At 40.8% G+C, this 22,528-nt stretch overlaps 1 pseudogene; it reads left to right on the top strand.

Moving 5' to 3' along the window:
• Positions 1 to 221: 221 nt before the first annotated feature.
• On the top strand, positions 222 to 2,053 carry LOC127201036 (transketolase-like protein 2; annotated as a pseudogene).
• The last annotated feature ends 20,475 nt before the right edge of the window (positions 2,054 to 22,528 follow it).

The raw sequence follows: 22,528 nt of genomic DNA on the forward strand, positions 1-22,528 counted from the left end.
TTATGCCGTCTTTGTATTCTAATAAACATTGTATGGGCATCCAAACTCTAACAACTATGAATAATGATGCAAAATAGATTTTTTGAAACATATATGGGATGCTCAGTGGCAGACCTGTGGCTGCGCATGTGCAGACTTTCCTCAATGGTCGCTGGACAGGCTGTTAAAGGACTCTGAGGACATGGCTTCCTTGTTCTTTGGCAGCCAACCAACCTGAAGCCATGACCTTGGTCAAAGATGCCACTCTGCACTCTGAGACTTTATAGGTGCTTCAGGATGTGGCCAATTGCCTGCGAATCCACTCAATTAGGGCCACGTGTACCTGCAACTCCGGGCATCCCATGCGGTGCTGTAGTGCCACGGAGATCCCGGCAATGCTCTTCTTCCACACCATGAGGTACAAACGGATCTGGAACACACTGACAATGACCATGTTGTCCTCTCCAAGGGCCACGTGGTGCCCATCCTCTGTGTGGTTTGGGTGGAAGTGTGCCGTATATGTGAATCCGACGTGCTAAACTTACAGAAAATCCACTATGACCTGGAGGGTCATCCCACCCCGCGGCTGTCATTTGTTGATGTGGCCACAGGGTCCCTTGGGCAAGGACTGGGTGCAGCTAGTAGAGTGGCTTAAACCGGCAAGTACTTTGACAATGCCAACTACCGTGTTTTCTGTCTCATGGGGGATGGTGAGTCTTTTGGAGGCTCTGTCTGGGAAGCCTTGTCCTTTGCTTCCCACTACAACATGGATAACCTTGTGGCCATCTTTGATGTGAACCACTTGGGACAGAGTGGCACTGCACCACTGGAGCACTGCACAGACGTCTATGAGCAGCGCTGCCAAGCATTTGGGTGGAATACCTATGTGGGGGATGGTCACGATGTGGAAGCCCTCTGCCAGGCCTTCTGGAAAGTGACTCAAGTCAAGAGCAAACCTACTGCCCTGATTGCCAAGACCTTCAAGGGTAGGGGTATTGCAAATGTTGAGAATGCAGAAAACGGGCAAGGAAAGCCTATGCCCAATGTCAGAGGTGATGGAATCATCAAATTAATTGAGAGTCAGATACAAACAAACAGAAATCTCATGCCAAAGCCCCCTGTTGAAGACTCACCCCAGATCAGCGTCTCCAATATAGAAATGACCTCTCCATCTTCATATATACTAGGTGACATGACAGATACTCAGGAAGCATATGGCTCACCTCTGGCTTAATTGGGCCACTCTAACAAAAGAGTTATTGTTCCAGATGGCAACACAAAAAATTCGACATTTTCAGAGATATTCGTGAAAGAACACCCTGAGTGTTTCATAAAGTGCTTTATTGCTGAACAAAACATGGTAAGTGTGGCCCTGGGGTGTGCCACATGAGGATGGACTATAATCCGAATGGGAGCCATCTCTCAGACCAGCATGAACTTTATTGGTTTCCACTGTGGGTTGTCTGTTGGAGAAGACGGGCCTTCCCAGATGGCGCTGGAGGACCTAACCTTGTTCAGGAGCGTTCCTCACTGCACTGTATTCTATCCAAGCGATGCTGTGGCTACAGAGCACGCTGTTTATCTCGCAGCTGTCACCACGGGAGTGTGCTTCATCGGCACCAGCTGGCCCAAAACTGCAGAGATTTATACTTCACAGAAGAACTTTGTGATTGGACAGGCCAAGGTGATCTGCCACAGCGCAGTTGACGAGCCGATGGTTATTGGAGCAGGAGTCACACTACATGAAGCGTTAGTAGCTGCCGATGAGCTTTCTCAACAAGTGATTTCTATTCGTGTTATTGACACCTTCACTATCAAACCCCTGGATGCTGCCACCATCGTCCGAAGTGCCAAAGCCACAGGTAGCCGGATCATCACAGTGGAAGATCACTACTGAGAAGGTGGCAGTGGTGAAGCCGTGTGTGCAGCCGTCTCCAGAGAGCCTGACATCATCGGTCATCAGCTTGCAGTAAGGGGAGTGCCTCGAAGTGGGCAACTTAGTGAACTACTGGAGATGTTTGGAATCAGTGCCAGACACATCATAGCAGCTGTGAAGGATGTCGGAATGAAATGAAATAGTGCATTCCTTCATATATCAAGGTTGTCAGCTCTGGTCTTAAACACTAATATCTTTGTGTTATATTTATGTTTGTTATAGAAAATCTCTTTTATTTAGTTATGCTATTCTTAAAGCATCACTGTTGGATACTTTTATTTCTAATAATAAGAAGGAAAACCTGAGCTAACATTCTGTTAAATTAGCAAATGTCATTCTTGCTTTTTAGTTGCTAAGGTGAATTATACAGTTTTAAGCTTCAAAATAGACAACAAGAACACTTAGTTACAAAATTTTGTGATAACCAACTGGGATGGGGATAATGCAGATATAATTGCTTCTCCAATGTGTATGTTTTTTTTTAAGTTAAGGGATTTGTGGATTAAGTTGTTGACTTTATTAGCCCAGATTCTGAAGCCAATGTAGCCATTTGCATAATGGCATTGCCAGGCCACGCCATCTCTTCTCCAGTGATGTTTGATGGCCTACTGTGGAATTTCCTCCAAAGTTCATCTACTTCATGTCTCTTTGCTGGGGGACACTGCTCTCTAGTACCACCTTTCTATAAAGAAATGAAGGCATGGCTAGTTCTAGTTTGTGTATTACATATCAATAATACATTATTATGTGAATAAAGAAACATATATGTGGATTATAAAGCTTTTTCTTTAGAATTGACTTGGGCCCGGCGGTAGTGGTGCATGCCTTCACCCCAGCACTCAAGAGGCAGAGACAGGCAGATTGCTGTGAGTTCAAGGCTGGCCTGGTGTACTAAGTGAGTCCAGGACAGCCAAGGCTACACAGAGAAACCCTGTCTTGAAAAAACAAAAAACAAAAAACAAAAAAAAAGAATTGAGATTGTTCTTGGCTTTTAAATGGTGGTTATATTTTTAAATATTGACTTTAATATAATTTGCCCACTATTTACTTCATTTTACATTATTGTTTTATAATTGACATTGGAAGATAGAACCAATTTCTCATTCTTAGGTTAAATTATTTGCCAAAGAATATACAATTGGGCGGGGGGTCAAGACAGGGTTTCTCTGTGTAGCCTTGGCTGTCCTGTACTCACTTTGTAGACCAGGCTGGCCTCAAATTCACAGAGATCCACCTGCCTCTGCCTCTTGAGTGCTGGATTACAGGCATGTGCCACCACACAAGGCATCATTTATATTTTTATACTGCAAGATTTGGTTTGCTAATAGACTCCAAATTTCCTTTGATTAAACCATATGAAATAGCCAAACATCAACCACAATTATGAGATTATATAAAGAAATTAAAAACATGGCCCCACTCAAAAGCAGCATTTTATTAAAATAATTGGTTTTAATTGTCCTGAAAATTACATTTAACAATGTCCTCTAAGATGCTGTTACAACAGGCTTAAGGATAGCAACACAACTCTGTGTACAACAGTTGCTATGCATGCACAAAGCCCCAGGTTCAACTCCAAAATTTAGTGACCCCATTTCATATCCATCCCAATAAATGGATCTCTAATCCTATAATTTCCCAGAGCCAAAAACAGAGGCACTCCTCATGGTTTGTCTTCTTGGAAATTTATCCTCATCTAATTACTTGTCACCAAGAACATGATTATCAGATTGGTCCATGCCAAAGTTATATTGAGCTTCTGATTGCAGTAATTTCCTGCTTCATCTCCTGGATCTTACATCCTGCCCTTACACCATCCACTCTCTATCAGTACTAACTCACCTTTTAAAAGGTGTATCAAGCTTTATCATTCCAACACTTAAGCCTGTTACTCCCAAACTAAACATTTAAGGCCAGCTGTGGTGCCACACATCTGTAAACCCAGCAGAGCCTATTAAAGACTAGTGTGGCCTATCTAGTGGGGCTCTGTTTCCAAACCAAAGAAAACAACATAAAGTTAAGCATCTTTAGGACAGCCTATGATTTATATACAACCTGTCACAACTCCACCTGCTCATGACCCGATATCATAGCTTTCCATGAAAAAGAATGGCCTATTCATTCCTTTATTTAACCAAGGATACATAACTATGTGCTTGATCATTCCAAGCTCCATTAGATCATACCTCATCAGAGAGATTCTTCTGTAACTTATGACATTATCTTTTCCTAGGTGTCTTCCAAGAGTACAAGGTACTACATATTTCTTTACTTATATATAGTCATATATAGAAGGCATGCATATAAATGTAAACTCAAAATAACAGATTTTCTTGTTTTATGTACTTATGTATCCCAAGTTGTAGATATGATTGTAGCTCAAAAAAGACCTGAAATAAATATTTGGGGGGGATGAGTGTGAGCCATGTGCTATGGCACATGCCTTTAATCTCAGCGCTCAGAGAGGGAGAGGCAAGAGGATCTCTGTGAGTTCAAGGCCAGTGTGATCTATAAATTGAGGCCAGCACAGCCAAGGCTACACAGAGAAACCCTGTCTCAAAAACAAAACAAAACAAAACAAAATGAGTGAAAGGGGACTGTTTCCCTGGTGTTTAATAAATTTCTATTAGGAACCAAATCTTGTCCAATGTATAAGATTTCTTTTATAATTCCACACAAGCATAATAATTTCTTAAATGAAGAACAATTATTGTCTTTTTAACCTTTAAGATTCCAAGAAATTGAAATGTGGGAGGATCCAAGATGGCGGCGAGCAGTGTGGACCGCGTTTGGAGGCTCCAGTGAACAATTCAGGGAATTGCACAGATTTCTGAGCCAGGAACACCGAGGTCCAAACATCACGGCAGCAGGAGTGCTCCACGGTTCGGAGGGACCAGGGTGCGGAGGACCTGCGTGCCCCTGCACACGGGAGGAGTGTGGGTTTTCTCTGATCGGAGCGGCAGCGGTAGAGGCGGCAGCACCAGCGGCACCAGCAGCGGCGGCTGAGGTTTGCAGCTCATAGCCTTCCGGTGGAGGCGATTGGTGTGGTGGCTGGTGGGAATTGCTGCGGGAGAGGAGACTCGGGGCAGGATTTGGGTCGCGTGGAGCCTTTGGACCCAGACTGGACTCGGCGGACAGTTCGGCCCCAGAGTCCCGGGTATTGGCCCGGCCCAGCAAACAATTCTGCCTGAGGCACTAACTCAGCGTGGCCATAGCTCCCCTGCTGTGGCGCAGGCTTAGTTGAGCACGCTGCTCCACACTAGGCACCACCTCAGCTCAGCGGCAGCTCCCCTGCGGTGACACAGTCCGGGCGGAGCACTTGTTCCACCACTGGCGCTAACTCAGAGCAGCCGCAGTTCTCCTGCTGTGGCGCAGGCTTGGTGACGTGCTCGGTTCCATCCTAGGCACCACCTCAGCTCAGCGGCAGCTCCCCTGCGGTGACACAGTCCGGGCGGAGCACTTGTTCCACCACTGGCGCTAACTCAGAGCAGCCGCAGTTCTCCTGCTGTGGCACAGGCTGGACAGAGCTCTCGGTTCCACCAGCTCTAAGACTCTGGTTGGACACAGTGTGCAGTTTGAATCCAGAATTCCTGGCTGAGATTGGTGGTCAGTTCGGGCCCTGAGTCAATAACTGACCACAGCACGCACTTTGGGCCAAAAGGCCCTAGTGGAGCTTGGTGCGTAGTCCCAGCCCAAAAATTCTGGCTGGGCCCTGTGTGCATTTTGGGCCCAAAATCCCTAGCTGAGCTTGGCAGACGGTTCAGGCCCTGAGAATCTAGCTGAGTTCTGCCCGTGGTTCGGTCCCAGTGCTCCTGGCTGGACTTGGCAGGGAACACAGACGGCTGTGGATACCTTGGCCTGACCCAATGCTCATTCAGAGACCCAGAACAATTGCAGGATCCACAGCAGAGGGGGACTGAGGATCACTGGCTGTGAGAGACCAGAACAACAGGGCTAACCTCCTAACATCCACACCAGTGAAGCTTTGAGCTCGCAGCCTAGGGAAATTGTAAGAAAACAAGTGAATCTATCGTCAGACACCCTCCATTCAACTCTGGAAGCTACCCAACAAAAACAAAGACGGCAAGATGTCTAAAGGACAACGAAAAAGCATACGCAAAAAACCCCAAAACAACATGGCGTCTCCAGTTTCCAGCCATCCCAAAGAAAACCACCCAGAGAACTCAAATACAACGGAAATACAAGAAAATGACCTCAAATCCTTAGTAATGAGGATGATAATGGAGGAAACAAATAAAATTCGTAATCAAATGCAGGAAGACGCAGACAAACAGGTGAGAGACATAAAAGAAGCACATAGAGTGGAACTGGAAAAATTGCAGGAAAATGCAAACAACCAGATGAAAGAAATAACTAAAACGGTTCACGCTCTGAAGACCTATAAAGAGGCAATGGAAGAAACTCAGGAATATACAAAAAATCAGATGAAAGAAATCAAAAAATCAGTTCAAGATCTGAAAATGAAAATGGATTCAATGATAAACACACAGACAGAAGAAAAACGAGAACGTGAGACCTCAGAGAAGAAGGCGAGCAACACAGAGGTGAGCTTTTCTAACAGAATCCAAGAGATGGAAGAACGAATCTCAGGGCTAGAAGATACAATCACAGATATTGAATCAACCATTAAAGAAAATGCCAAATCTGGAAAACTCCTGACACAAAACATCCAAGAAATTAAAGACACCATGAAAAGAAGAAATCTTAGGATAATAGGTATTGAAGAAAGAGAAGACATCAGACTCCAGGGCCCAGAAACTATTCTCAACAAAATCATAGAAGAAAATTTCCCCAATCTAAAGAAAGAGATGCCTATAAACATACAAGAGGCCTACAGAACACCAAATAGAATTGACCAGAGAAGAAAAACTGCCCGCCACATAATAATCAAAACACAAAACATGCAGAACAAAGAAAAAATATTAAAAGCTGCAAGGGAAAAGGGCCAAATAACATTTAATGGTAAACCTATCAGAATTACACCTGACTTCTCAGCAGAGACCATAAAAGCCAGAAGGGCCTGGACAGAGATCCTGCAAACCCTAAGAGAACACAGATGCCAGGCCAGACTACTTTACCCAGCAAAATTATCAATAACCATTGATGGAGAAAACAAAATATTCCATGACAAAAACAAATTCAAACAGTACCTATCCACAAACCCAGCTTTACAGAAGGTACTAGAAGGAAAACTCCATCCCAAAGGGTCAAGCTACAACCAAAACTACCCAGGAAATAGATAACTATCCCATGGCAAAAACACAACTACACAAACGCTCGACTGGAACCAACATCAAAATTAAGACTCTTAACAGTCACTGGTCATTAATATCTCTCAACATCAATGGCCTCAATTCTCCAATAAAAAGACACAGACTAACTGAATGGGTACATAAACAAGACCCAACATTCTTCTGCATCCAAGAAACACATCTCACCCATAATGAAAGGCATTACCTCAGGGTAAAAGGTTGGAAAAAAATATTCCAAGCAAATGGTCACAAGAAGCAAGCAGGTGTAGCCATTTTAGTATCGAACAAAATAGACTTTCAACCAAAATTAATCAAAAGGGATGAGGAAGGACACTTCATACTCATCAAAGGTAAAGTCAACCAAGATGACATCACAATTCTGAACATCTATGCTCCCAATACAAGGGCACCCACATATGTAAAAGATCTCCTAAAAAAGCTTAAACCACACATCAATCCCCACACAATAATAGTGGGAGACTTCAACACCCCACTCTCACTGAAGGATAAGTCATTGAAACAGAAACTAAGCCGAGAAATAACATCATTAACCAATGCCATGGGTCAAATGGATCTAACAGATATCTATAGAACCTTTCACCCAAACAAGAAAGAATACACCTTCTTCTCTGCACCCCATGGAACCTTTTCCAAAATTGATCACATCGTAGGTCACAAAGCAAGCCTCAACAGATACAAGAGGATTGTATCCTATCAGATCACCATGCTCTTAGGCTGCAATTCAACAACAACAGAAATAACAAAAAGCCTACACGTTTGTGGAAACTAAACAACTCTCTGCTAAATGACACCTGGGTCAGGGAAGAAATAAAGAAAGAAATCAAGGAGTTTCTGAAATTCAATGAAAATGAAGAAACAACATACCCAAATTTGTGGGATACATTGAAAGCAGTGCTAAGAGGAAAATTCATAGCACTAAGTGCCTTTAAAAAGAAATTGGAAACATCGCACATAAGCATCTTAACAACACAACTGGAAGCCCTAGAAAAAAAAGAAGCAGAAACACCCAAGAGGAGTAGACGCCTGGAAATAATCAAACTCAGGGCTGAAATTAACAAATTAGAAACTAAGAAAACAGTCCAAAGAATCAACAAAACCAAAAGCTGGTTCTTTGAGAAAATCAACAAGATAGACAGACCATTAGCCAAACTAACTAAAAGGCAGAGAGACAGTATTGAAATCAACAAAATCAGAAATGAAAAGGGAGACATAACAACAGACACTGAAGAAATTCAAAGAATCATAAGATCCTACTTTGAAGGCATATACGCCACAAAATTTGAAAATCTAAGGGAAATGGACGATTTTCTTGATCAAGTTCACTTGCCAAAGTTGAATGAAGAACAGATAAACAAGTTAAATAGTCCCATTTCCCCTACAGAAATAGAAGCAATCATCGATGGTCTCCCAACCAAAAAAAGCCCAGGGCCAGATGGTTTCAGTGCAGAATTCTACCAGACCTTTAAGGGCGAGCTAATACCGATACTCTTCAAGCTACTCCAAAAGATAGAAATGGATGGAAAATTACCAAATTCATTCTATGAGGCCATAGTCTCATTGCTACCTAAACCTCACAAAGACTCAACAAAGAAAGAGAATTTCAGACCAATTTCTCTTATGAACATAGATGCAAAAATACTAAATAAAATACTTGCAAAACGAATACAGGAGCACATCAAAGATATCATTCATCATGACCAAGTAGGCTTCATTCCAGGCATGCAGGGATGGTTTAATATACGGAAATCCATCAATGTAATCCACCATATAAACAAACTGAAAATAAAAAACCACATGATCATCTCCTTGGATGCAGAGAAAGCATTTGATAAAATTCAACACCCATTCATGTTTAAAGTTTTAGAGAGATCGGGGATACAAGGCACTTTCCTCAACATAATAAAGGCTATATACAGCAAGCCAATAGCCAAAATCAAAGTAAATGGTGAGATACTCAAGGAAATTCCTCTCAAATCGGGAACAAGGCAAGGCTGCCCACTCTCTCCATAGCTCTTCAATATAGTACTCGAAGTTCTAGCCAGAGCAATAAGACAACAAAAGGAGATCAAGGGTATGCAAATGGGAAAGGAGGAAGTCAAATTATCCCTCTTTGCAGATGATATGATAGTGTACATAAGTGACCCTCAAAACTCCACCAGAGAACTCCTAAAGCTGATAAACACCTTCAGCAAATTGGCTGGATACAAAATTAACTCAAAAAAGTCTGTAGCCTTCCTATACACAAATGACAAGCTTGCAGAGGAAGAAATTAGGAAAACCACACCCTTCACATTAGCCACAAGCAATATAAAATATCTAGGAGTTACCCTAACTAAGCAAGTGAAGGACTTGTATGAAAAAAATTTCAAAACTCTGAAGAAAGAGATTGAAGATGACCTGAGAAGATGGCGTGATCTTCCTTGCTCATGGATTGGGAGAATTAACATAGTAAAAATGGCCATCCTACCAAAAGCAATCTACAGATTCAATGCAATCCCTATCAAAATAACTACACAATTTTTTAAAGACATTGAAAGTTCAATTCTGAACTTCATATGGAAAAACAAAAAACCCAGAATAGCTAAAACAATCTTGTACAATAAAAGGTGCTCCGGAGGAATCTCCATACCTGATCTCAAACTGTACTATAAAGCAATAGTACTTAAAACAGCATGGTACTGGCACAGCAACAGGCTGGTTGATCAGTGGAATCGAATCGAAGACCCAGATATGAATCCACACACATATGGTCACTTGATTTTTGACAAAGAAGCCAAATCCATTCAATGGAAAAAGGATAGCATCTTCAACAAATGGTGCTGGTCTAACTGGAGGTCTATGTGTAAAAAAATGCAACTGGACCCATATTTGTCACCTTGCACAAAACTCAAATCCAAGTGGATTAAAGACCTCAACATAAAACCAGAGACACTAAGCCACTTAGAAGAAAAAGTGGGAAAGAGCCTGGAACATATTGGCACAGGAGACAACTTCCTGAACAGAACACCAACGGCCCAGGCCTTAATGTCAACCATTAATAAATGGGACCTCATGAGGCTGAGAAGCTTCTGTAAGGCAGGAGACACTGTCAAGAGAACAAAGCGACAGCCTACAGACTAGGAAAAAATCTTCACCAACCCTACATCTGACAAAGGTCTAATATCCAAAATATATAAAGAACTCAAGAAATTAAACACCACCAAACCGAATAACCCAATTGAGAAATGGGGCTTGGAACTAAACAGAGAATTCTCAACAGAGGAGTATCAAATGGCTGAGAAACACTTAAAGAAATGCTCAACCTCCTTAGTCATCAGGGAAATGCAAATCAAAACAACTCTGAGATTCCATCTTACACCCATCAGAATGGCTAAGATCAAAAATTCAAGCGACACCACATGCTGGCGAGGATGTGGGGAGAGAGGAACACTCCTTCATTGCTGGTGGGAATGCAAACTAGTACAGCCACTTTGGAAATCTATCTGGTGCTATCTCAGAAAAATGGGAATAGGGCTTCCTCAAGACCCAGCTATTCCACTCCTTGGAATATACCCAGAAGATACTCCAGCACACAACAAGAAAATTTGCTCAACCATGTTCATAGCAGCCTTATTCATAATAGCCAGAACATGGAAACAGCCTAAGTGTCCCTCAGTAGAAGAGTGGATAAAGAAACTGTGGTACATATACACTATGGAATACTACTCAGCTACTAAAAACAAGGAATTCCCGATATTTGTGGATAAATGGATTGAGCTAGAAATGATCATAATGAGTGAGTTAACCCAGAAGCAGAAAGAATCAAATGGTATATACTCACTTATATCTGCATACTAGCCCAAGGGGCATGTCCCACGAAAGCCTTCACTTACCAGGAAACTGGGACAGAGGGGAAGGCATCCTATTAGGACTCTAAATGAGAGACGCATGGGAGAATAGCAAAATAAAAGGATCCAGAGGGTCCTAGAAATCTACAAGTAGAACAATATGATAGGCAGATTTGGGCCCAGGGGTCCCGCTCAAACTAAGGCACCAGCCAAGGACAATACAGGAGGTAAACTTTAAACCCCTTCCCAGATCTAGCCAATGGTCAGAATATTCTACACAGTTGAGTGGAGAGTGTGATACGACTTTCTCACGTACTCTGGTGCCTCACATTTGACCATGTCCCCTGGAGGGGGAGACCTGGTGGCACTCAGAGGAAGGACAGCAAGTAGCCAAGAAGAGACTTGATACCCTATGAGAATATGTAGGGGGAGGTAATCCCCCTCAGGAACAGTCATAGGGGAGGGGAATAATGGGAAAATGGGGGGGGGGGGAGGAATGGGAGGATACAAGGGATGGGATAAACATTGAGATGTAACAAGAATAAATTAATAAAAAAAAAAGGGGGGGGGGAAAGAAAATTTAAAAAAAAAAAAAAAAAAAAAAAAAGATTCCAAGAAATTAAAACTTGATAACGGCTATAGATCATGCCAGTGGTAGAGCTAGAGTCTACACTGTTTACATTCAAGCTTCAACACTTAGAAACACCAAGTGCATCTAACACACACCACAGTCTGTAGAGTTAGAAGTAAAAGCCAAACACCAGTGACAATCATCCAAATAGCTTTGCAAAGAGTTTTGTAACATCGTGTCAAATTTTGGTGACCAGAATTTAGACAAGAACATCTCACTTCTGCAGAAAATGTTTTATTCTAGTGTTCCAGGCTGCGGAAGAGCAGCTTCGATCAGAGGCTATGACTGATGCCTAGGCCTTCCAAAACAGAGATGTGCTGCCATGAAAATTACATATATATCTTTAGATAGTCACCTACTGCACATACTCACATATTCCTAAATGCATACAAATTAAGAAATTAATGTAGCACTTGAGTTCCAGGTCTGATTTGGCTTTTCTTTTGGCACCTAGACCTTCAGAGTGAAGAAAAATAGTACATTTTCCAATCTATTTTCCCATTCTACATGTTAATATCACACAATCAATTCCAAACAGTGTTTTGACCAAAGCTCAGTGGTTATTTAGGAAAAGGAGTTGTATGCTCATAACAGAATATTGTACCCTAGGGGAGCAGTCTGTGTTCCTTCTTTTCTGGGGCCACAAGAGAGAAGTTCATCTTTATTTGGGCAGATGTCAGCCACTCAGAGCATCCTATCCTTAATAGAACCCCTTGGTAAAGATAATTTCTTTGATGTCTTAAAGGGATCTAAACCTCATGGTCTGTTTTATTACTATAGATATTCTTTCTTTCCAAAAGCTTCAGTTCTTTTTTTTTTTTTTTTTTTTTTTCCTTTTTTTCTTTTTTTTTTTTTTTAATTAATTTATTCTTGTTACATCTCAATGTTTATCCCATCCCTTGTATCCTCCCATTCCTCCCTCCTCCCCCCTGCCATTTTTCCATTATTCCCCTCCCCTATGACTGTTCCTGAGGGGAATTACCTCCCCCTGTATATTCTCATAGGGTATCAAGTCTCTTCTTGGCTACCTGCTGTCCTTTCTCTGAGTGCCATCAGGTCTCCCCCTCCAGGGGACATGGTCAAATGTGAGGCACCAGAGTACGTGAGAAAGTCATATCACACTCTCCACTCAACTGTGGAGAATATTCTGACCATTGGCTAGATCTGGGAAGGGGTTTAAAGTTTACCTCCTGTATTGTCCTTGGCTGGTGCCTTAGTTTGAGAGGGACCCCTGGGCCCAAATCTGCCTATCATATTGTTCTACCTGTAGATTTCTAGGACCCTCTGTATCCTTTTATTTTGCTATTCTCCCATGCGTCTCTCATTTAGAGTCCCAATAGGATGCCCTCCCCTCTGTTCCAGTTTCCTGGTAAGTGAAGCAAAAGCTTCAGTTCTTAAAGCCACAGTGTCTATAAAAATCAACTGAGGAAGAAGACAATCTACCAACAGCAGGAATGACACCAGCACAGAGCCTCAAGGCTTCAAAATACCATCCCTACCTCTGCCACCTGTACAACTGCAAAGTACAGGGAGAAAAGTCCTATAAAACAGCTGGGGAGTGCAGTGACATTTGCGTAACCAAGAATAGCATAAATGGAAAAGATTCAAGTTTAAGGAAAACGGGGTTTAGTTTTATTCTAATGAAGTGAAGTTAAGGAAGATGAAGAATTGGGGTAAGTTTTAACTATCATTATTAAGTATGTAGCTATACTTATATTATTTTGATATGAAATTTGAAAGACATAATTAAACTAAATTGGCATTGCTTGAAAGTTGGTTATAACTGATGAGAATTAATCTGAAGTGTCCCAGACCTTACTTTCTGAGTTTGTTTTCCCTTTGCTGAGTAAGCTGGGCTTTTCACAAACCTAAAACTATTTCTTTTGTGTTGCTATAATATGGTAAATTGTGTTAAAAGATAAAAATCCAACGCAAATAAAACAAAACTAGTTCGTGTGTAGACGTAGATCAAAATATTCTGATGAATAAAACAGAAAACATTCTAAAAAGGCTAACAAAGAGCTGAGCTCTACAAGAATATATTTAGCTCGGCTGTATGCTCTGATTTGCCAACAGATAATAGAAAGTGTCTGCTAGTAAAGGGAGTAAGTAGAAAACGTTCCACTCAGGTCGATGATGCAGACTTTCTACTAGTACGATAAAAGCTGATTCCTGAGGATCAAATCTCATTTAATTTCCTGTTTCATATAATTGTGTCACTTTATTGCTTCATTCAGACTCCTGCCATAGTGTGTTCATAACGGGAAGGGGTGTTTGAGACAGGTCCTGAGGGTGTGGTGTAATGTAAAACGTGTTCGGCCTGTTTCCCCGAGCTTCTAAAGCATGTGGATTTGTTTAGGGAGGGAAGCGTTATCTGTTATTCTTATCGATTCGCATCTGTACTTATAGTAGTGGGATGACAGGTAGTGGGAACCCCAGATAAATGGATGGGGCTTGTTGCCAGAAAGACTGGTTAGACTAGAGATAGAACCTGGGCGAGAGCGGGGAGGAGCTAGAGTCTATACACCATGGAATCTGTAAACACTTCTGAGCAAGATTCGGTGGACTTCTGCAGTGCCAAACACATGGGAATGCCCGGATAGAGGGCCCAGCCAGGACATCGACTCTGCCTCTTCCTTAGCCCCTGCCTTGTGAGTCCTTTCCATCTGGCTATTTAACCACATGCTTTGCAGCACTGTTTATAAGACCCAGTGAGCCAGGCATTTCTTCACCGTCCTCACAACTTAATTAAGCCCAAAGAAAGAGGAACGGGAACTCCAGTTTAAAGCTGCTCTGACTAAGGTATAGGTGATCTTACGTGATGTAGCACTGATTCAGGAAACAGGGGACATCTTGTGTGACTGCACTTTTAAACAAATGCTGTCTGGTACTTTCTTCAATGTTACAGTTAAATCACAAAGGAAGGACCCAAATGGTGTTCGCTGAAGAATAGCTTGTGTCTTGTTTTATTTTATGTAGTTTCTGTGATAAAGTAACCTGGCAAAGTAACTGAATAGGAAAGGAAGGCTTTATTTCAGCTTTCAGTTCCAGGGTGTAATCCATCACAGTGGGCCTGTCACATTGCAGCCACAGTTAAGAAACAGACAAACGCACGCTAGTGCTCATCGCGCTCTCTTCACTTTCATAAGGTCCAAGAGCCCCTGGCCAGGGAATAGTTCTGCCCACAGTTAAAGTGGGTCTTCCCACATCAATTAACATAATGAAGATCACCCTCACAGGCATGCTCAGAGGCCCAATTCTCCGGCAGGTTTTTAAGGTTTGCAAGTAAAACCAGCAATCACACCTAGCATGAGCGATGGGAGGATACCACACATACACTTTGAGTAAAAAGATGTATTATGTAAAAGCTATATGCTCTATCTCTTACAAAATGGCAATAAACTAAGCAAATATCTGCAACATTTATGTTGCTTAATGACGAAAACAAATAACACAAACCCAAAAAGTAATTAAGTATACTTAATAACTTAAGCATGATATAGAGCTAAGTGTAAAAGTAAAATGCCTTGGCTAATGAGATAGTTCAACAGGGGAAGGCCCTTGTAGCCAAGCCTGATGATGACCCATGTAGTAGAATGAAAGAACTAATTCTTGAAAGCTACCGACTTACTACACGTGGACTCTGTCACACATGTGTCTACACACATGAACACAATATCATTTTTTTATGATTGAAAAAAGATTCTTTTCTCAGACTATATATAATGATTATAGTTACCCTTCTCTCCACTCCTTCCAGTTCCTCCACAATTCTACTCTCCTCCAGATCCATTCCCTTTTTGTCTTCCATTAAAAAAGAACAGTCCTCTAAGAGCAGACCTGGTACAGACCATGTGGGCCCTATGCTTGCTGCTTCAGTGTCTGTGGGCTTATATGTACCTTGTTTAGTTGATACAAAGTGTGATGGTAGAATACATTTCTTAAAATAAAACATTACAAGAAAATATTCATACATATTTTTTATTTAAGATTTATTTTATTTTGCATATGCCCATAGAAGCCAAAGACATTAGATCTCCCTAGACTTGGACTTCTCTCCATGTGGTTGCTGAGAATTGAACTCAGACCTTCTGTGAGAAGAGTAAATGCTTTTAATTACTCCAGATCTACTACACACAGTTCAAAAACTAATCTGTCAAAATGTTCTGTGTTAAGTAACAAAAGATAGGATTGGCCTAAGTATTGAACTGTATGTTTACTTCCACTGTTAATCCAGTATTTGGAGTTTCAGCATCTATCACAGGTCTTCTATTTTTCTACTACAGTGTGGGTCCTTCAGCAAAGCTTGGAAGGAGTTTTCTTTTGTCAGTGTAGATTGATATTAAGTCTCAAGGTAGAATAAGGCACTGGAGGTCCCAGTCAGGCACCCAGCAGAACTCTGGACCTCCAGGTCTTGTGGGGTTGCTGGAGGAGACCTGATTTGAAGAGGGTTGACATCTGGTGATTCTCTAAAAATACCAAGGATGGCAAAGTAAATATCCACATGAGGCAAAAGGAAAATCCTATTCAACATGGCTTAGAAGGTTTGGTTCAAACTTCTAGAGTTTGACCCTAAACAGATTATTTTAGACATATTTCAATACTGCACAACTTTGGGGGAAATTTCTTGTGATAATTACCACAATAACTCTTAAATTGTGACTACATCAAAACTCTTGAAAAGTACATGGGACTTCTTTCATAAGATGGAGTCTATTGACTGAGAAACAATTCTCAAGATAAAGGCCTAGGGAGGAAGAGTATGGGATGAACTTAATAGTAAACTGTTTTAAAAGGCACACAGGAGCTCTTTCATAAAATAGGTTCTACTGACTTAGAAAGAATGCTCAGGATAAAGGTCTAGGGAGGCAGAGTCTTGAATAAACATAATTGTCTGGGGGATTCAGGTGAGTTCTGGCCCTATAGGTAGCATAGATCACTAGGCTATTAACTACATTCTGTCCCAGCTTTCTGGGGAGAAACAGGTGTATATCTGTTTTGGTGAATAGACAAGACAGCATGTTTAACATTCACCTAGTGCTTACCTGTGAGCTCTATACAAGCAAGGAAGAGTGATGGTCTCTGGGAAGCAACTACAGGGCTTGGAAGACCCAAATGGAGGGAACTGCAAGAGGGAAAGCATGCAGCCTACCTGGGTCTCAATATGCATATGTGGTGGCTACAGAGTCAATACATACACTTTTTTAGCCTCCTTCTGGATCCTCTTGAAATCTGCTGCCGCTACCTAATTTGTCTTCATTCTACAACTCCTACATAAGTTAATAAATATGTAGATTTACCGGGTGTGTGATATGTTACATGACAATTGTGCAATTTGGGTTGCTATGATAGAACCTGAATTCACCTCAACCAGACTACCAATGTGTGTGGGTTTTATGACAAACTGTGGTCATTGAAACTGATAAGACTTGTGAACTTGTTATTAAATAAATCCTGACATTGTAGAAAGACACAAACACATTCGTCTATAGTTTTGGAGTAACACACTCATGACACTGTCCTGATTTACATTTCCGGCAATAATGTACTATTATTCTCTTTAGCCACCAACCTTTGCCACCCCCTGCCTTTTTTTTATAATAGCCAGCCTAATACGTGTGAAGTCATACCTCATTCTGGTTTGGGCTTTCATGTTCCTGGTGAGTAGCAATGTTAGGCAACTTTTTCACATACCCATTTGTCTATCTTCTTTGAAGACATACTCATTCAAATCTAGTGTCCACAATAAAAATTTGGACTATTGTGTTTTCTGTTAAGTGTTGCAACAAATGTGCTTAGATCTCTGTTTTGTAGACATAACCCCTTGAAATATTACACTTAAACCCACCTGATTCACAGAGACCAAGATATTTCAGATCCGTATTACCTGCTGTGGAGCCAGAATCCAAACAAAAAGAGGATGTCTTGACATCAGATTCTCTCTATCCCAAGACTTGACATCCTTTTAGCTCTTTCTTTCTTTGTACTCATTGGTGCTTGCCTTAATCATTCTCAAAATCTTCTTCCAAACCACAGCCACTCACCTCCCAGGTTGCACCCTGCCTTCATTATTTACTGAATGGCTTCAAAATACTGTTTCAGTTATCACTCTCTTTAGCCTTCTGTACTTAGAGCTTCTGTTTTACTCTCCTGTGCTTCCCTTCCTTGTTTCCATCAGGCCTCCTCATACCACATCTTAACTTTCTAGTTGCAAATCATCCTCCTCACTCAGTGCTCCTCCCCTCATCCATTTACATCTCATCCATTTGCATGGCTTGTCATCTCACCTTCTGACTTTGCTTTCTTTCCTTCAGGGCAAGCCAAACTTCACACCTCTCACAGTGCCAGCCCAGACATGCCTAGAAAGTAACAACTGACCCTGAGGCTCCTTCTTTGCAGGAGACACCCTGGGTCCAGGTGATATGAGACACACCAGGAACTCAACACATGCATATGTATTTAAACAGCACATCGAGCCCCACCAATGCATATAAGGAATTCATGTCCACCAAAATATAGAGCCCAAATAACATAAAATGCATCATTTTAAATTACAAAATTCAGGAGTCTATAGAATAGTCATTACATTTTTTTGAAATAATACCAGAATATTTTCATCAGAAAGAATACACATACTTTTCATCTTTTTGTTTCTATTCTTCAACTTTTCTCCTGGCAAACACTGGAATATATTCTACAACTGTCTATTAATAACATTGCACATGCAATAAATCATGTTATTTGTTTTTCTTAATGGCTGTCTTCTTCCATTTAGAATAAAGCTTTCAAGATGCATGTATGCGCATTCTTTTTAAGGATGAATAATATTCCATTTTTAGTCTATTTATTTACCCATTCAACAGATAATTAACATCTGGATTGTTTCTATATTTTTGCTATTGTAATAATGGTATTATGAATAGTCATGTGCAAATTTTGGGTGTATTTATTATATTTTCAATTCTCTTATATATTCAGGAGTAGAATTGTGGAATCACATGATGATTATATAGTTAATGCTTGAGGAACTGTCAGAACATTTGGTGAAAGCACTAGTTTATACAACCATTGGCAATGCAGGAAATCTGATTTCTCTGTATAACCACCAAGACATATAATTATCTGACTATTGTATTCTACCTGTCCTAGTAAGAAGTAACACATCATTATGGCTGCTCTTCACAGCCACTAGTTCTAGCATTTCTTCCCATGAGCACATTTTCCACTTATGTATAATACTTGAAGAAATGTCTTTTCAAATCCTTTGCCCATTTTTTATATTCATGAATTTTTGAGTTCTTGTAATTGGACTTCCCCATTGAGCTAGATATCCAGAACAATTTTTCAGTTGTCAGTTTTTACCTGAGCTATTTGTCTGTTTGTGCTGAGTTCTAAACATTAGATCCTTATCAACTATATTATTGATGAACCTGCTTAAGGCTATGAGTAGATGTTTATTCTTGTTTCCACTGTATTTGGCCTCCTGAAAAGCTTTTAATATTTTAGTTTTTTATTAACATAATTGTCTATATTTTATTATGACTTTTTCATACACATGTGTATTTTAATTACATTTATCTCCGTTAACCTTGCTTATTCCTTCTCTATTCCCTTTCTTCAACCCAAACAGACCTTCTGTTCTCATGTTTCTTCTTTCACCGTCCTATTTTGCAGCTTGCTGAGTTTAATTTGGGTCACATGCAGAAGCAAAGACAGGAGATAATATACAGGAACCTATCCCACTGAAGAAAATGGTTCCACCTCTCCATCATTCGTTAGCCACATTTATATTCTCAGGCAGGGATGGGTCTGTATGATCCTCTCACCACTCTATTACATAAGGTAGACAGGAGCAATCTGTGATGATAATCACTGCTGCTGAGAGTGTAAGAGTGCCCCAGAAGGAGATCTGACTTTCACATGACCTCTGGTGCCCCATCTCTGACCACATCCCCTGGATGGGGAGGCCTGGTGGCACTCAGAGGAAGGATAGCAAGTTACTAAGAAGAGACTTGATACCCTATGAGCATATATGGGGGTAGGGAAGTCCCCTTCAGTCACAGACATGGGGGAGGGGAGTAGGGGGGAAGCGGGAGGGAGGGAGGAATAGGAGGATACAAGGGATGGGCTAACAATTGAGATGTAATATGAATAAATTAATAAAAAAAAAAAGAGTGCCACAGCTGGTCATGTTCAGAAGAAGGTGTCTCACCATACTCCCTCCCTTCTGTCATTTTATTGTTTTTTCCTATGTCTGTATATTTGGTTAGTAATAGAAATTACAGAAACTCTAGAACTCATGTGCTCCATTCGCTCCAGGGTTCTTTTTTTTTTTTTTTTTTTTTTTTTTTTTTTTTTCTATTTCTTTTTTTTTATTATTAATTTATTCTTGTTACATCTCAATGTTTATCCCATCCCTTGTATCCTCCCATTCCTCCCCCCCCCATTTTCCCATTATTCCCCTCCCCTATGACTGTTCCTGAGGGGGATTACGTCCCCCTATATATTCTCATAGGGTATCAAGTCTCTTCTTGGCTACTTGCTGTCCTTCCTCTGAGTGCCACCAGGTCTCCCCCTCCAGGGGACATGGTCAAATGTGAGGCACCAGAGTACGTGAGAAAGTCGTATCACACTCTCCACTCAACTGTGGAGAATATTCTGACCATTGGCTAGATCTCGCTCCAGGGTTCTTATTGCGTGTTATAATAGTTGTTTGCTTCATCAGTGATCTTTCAAAATGAATCCCATAAAATCTCTATTCCTTGTTTGTGTCTGATCATTGGAGCATCTTGTTGACATGGTGGTCAGCTAAGGATACCCTTAGATTTCTAAAATCAAAAAATCTCCCAGCCTCTGTCTCTGAGTATGCTAGGGCATAGTCTCAGCATCTAGCCAGGCATTTCCCTCTGCCTTAGCTTTCACTTCCACTTCTATACACATTCCAGCTCTCATAGAATTGACAGCTTGGAACCTTCTGGTGTACCCCTTAAGGATACCACAGTCCCTGGTATGTTAATACGTTTCTAGATTCTTAGGAATACATAGAAACAAATTTAAACTTTTACAAGGCTTTTCTCCAAAGCCTTTTGGTGTCACCTATTGTTTAATAGTTGTACCGTCAGGTAGTAATGATAGAGCATCCACCTGAGGCTGTGTTTGGCAAATATCCCATAGCAGCATCTGCAGCACTGGCACAGTAATGTCAAAAGAAGGAGGAGGAGGAGGAAGAGGAGGAGGAGGAGGAGGAGGAGGAGGAGGAGGAGGAGGAGGAGAAATACCAGCCCTGTGGAGGTCTTCTGGGGAGTACTGAGATAGGCTACATTAAGACAAACATTTTTTTCTGAAGGAGGTTCTTTACACTCTCACCAGGGCCAGGTCTGCTGCATTATTGGCATTATTGACAAGATGTGACATTTTCTTTAAGGACTTCTTTAAGGCTTACTGTGTTTGGCTATTTGTAAAATTCCATTTCTTTTCTTTTTATTTGTATTGCATTTATGGATATTAAAGCATCATATTTTTATACTTCACCTTTATATATCAGCATTATTTTCTCCCTTATTTCCTTAAGCCCTCCATTTTCCATTCAAACCCTATCTTCTTTGCCCAGAATCAAATTATTTTGAGAGGTTGTCCACACTCATCCTCACACCTGTGTATCACTAGCCTTGTGCATACCCTCCCACCAAAACTCTTCATAAAGCCATTAACAATCACCCTATCCAAGGTGCACTTACTTTACCATATTTTATTCTTAAAATAACTTCAGTGTTGGGTTTCTTTGATATCACTCTTTAAATACTCAGCTATCGAAAGAGTGACTGGTATATCATAGGCACTCAATAATATGCTCTAAGTAAAGTAACGAAGAAATGGTGCTCTTTCCTTGGTCATTCAATCTAACGTAGGTGTCTCGTGTGTGTGTGTGTGTGTGTGTGTGTGTGTGTGTGTGTGTTATCTCTTTATTGTGTATGTATTTCCCTCAAAATTTAGTGATAGGCAGTTGCTTCCTCTCCTACTTTCAGAATTACCCTATGTAGTTTCATTCATTTTCAGTGCCTCACTTATTCTTTTTATGAAAAACTCAGAACAGTAAAATCTAAACCATTAAATGAATAAGTAGAGTTAGAATTTTTATGACAATGAATTTACTCTGTTTGGTATAATAGTGTCAAGTACACATCATTATATGATTGCCCAAACCCATAGAATACACATAACTAAGGGTGAACTCAAGGCAAACCATAGACTTGACTGATATATATATATACTTAAATGTAGACTATGAACGCTAAAAAATGTATCAATTTTCTCTTATGGTGATATTGACAACAGGATGGCTATGCATGTGAGGACAAAAGATACAGGGAAGTCTCTTTTACTTCTGTGAATATAAACTAAGTTCAAATAATCCCCCAATCACCTTCTTCACCAACAAGCCTGTTTTCTTCATATTCTCCCAAGGGAATATTCCAGCCCTTCATCACTAGTCTCAGCCAGCAATCTAGGAGCACCTTTAATCCAAATCACAATTTTCATTAATAACACTCTTAACCAATCATGTTGACAGAGATTGTCTTTTAAGATTTATTAGTGTTAGTATTAGTGTTAGTATTAGTGTTAGTATAGGTATTAGTATGGATGTTTCACCAGAATAAGCATCTCTGCACCATTACATTCCTGGTGCCTGAAGAGCCGTGGATCCCCTGGGACTGGACATATGAAATATGACTGTGAGTTCTGAGAACCAAATCCAGGTCCTCTGGAAAAGCAGCTAGTGCTCTTAACCAATGAGCCATCTATCTCACCAGCGCCCAAGAAGGTTATTAAAGAAATTTCACCTACTGCTTGAGAAGATGCA

This window comes from Acomys russatus, chromosome 2 (genome assembly GCF_903995435.1).
Source record: "Acomys russatus chromosome 2, mAcoRus1.1, whole genome shotgun sequence".
Classification (NCBI taxonomy): domain Eukaryota; kingdom Metazoa; phylum Chordata; class Mammalia; order Rodentia; family Muridae; genus Acomys; species Acomys russatus.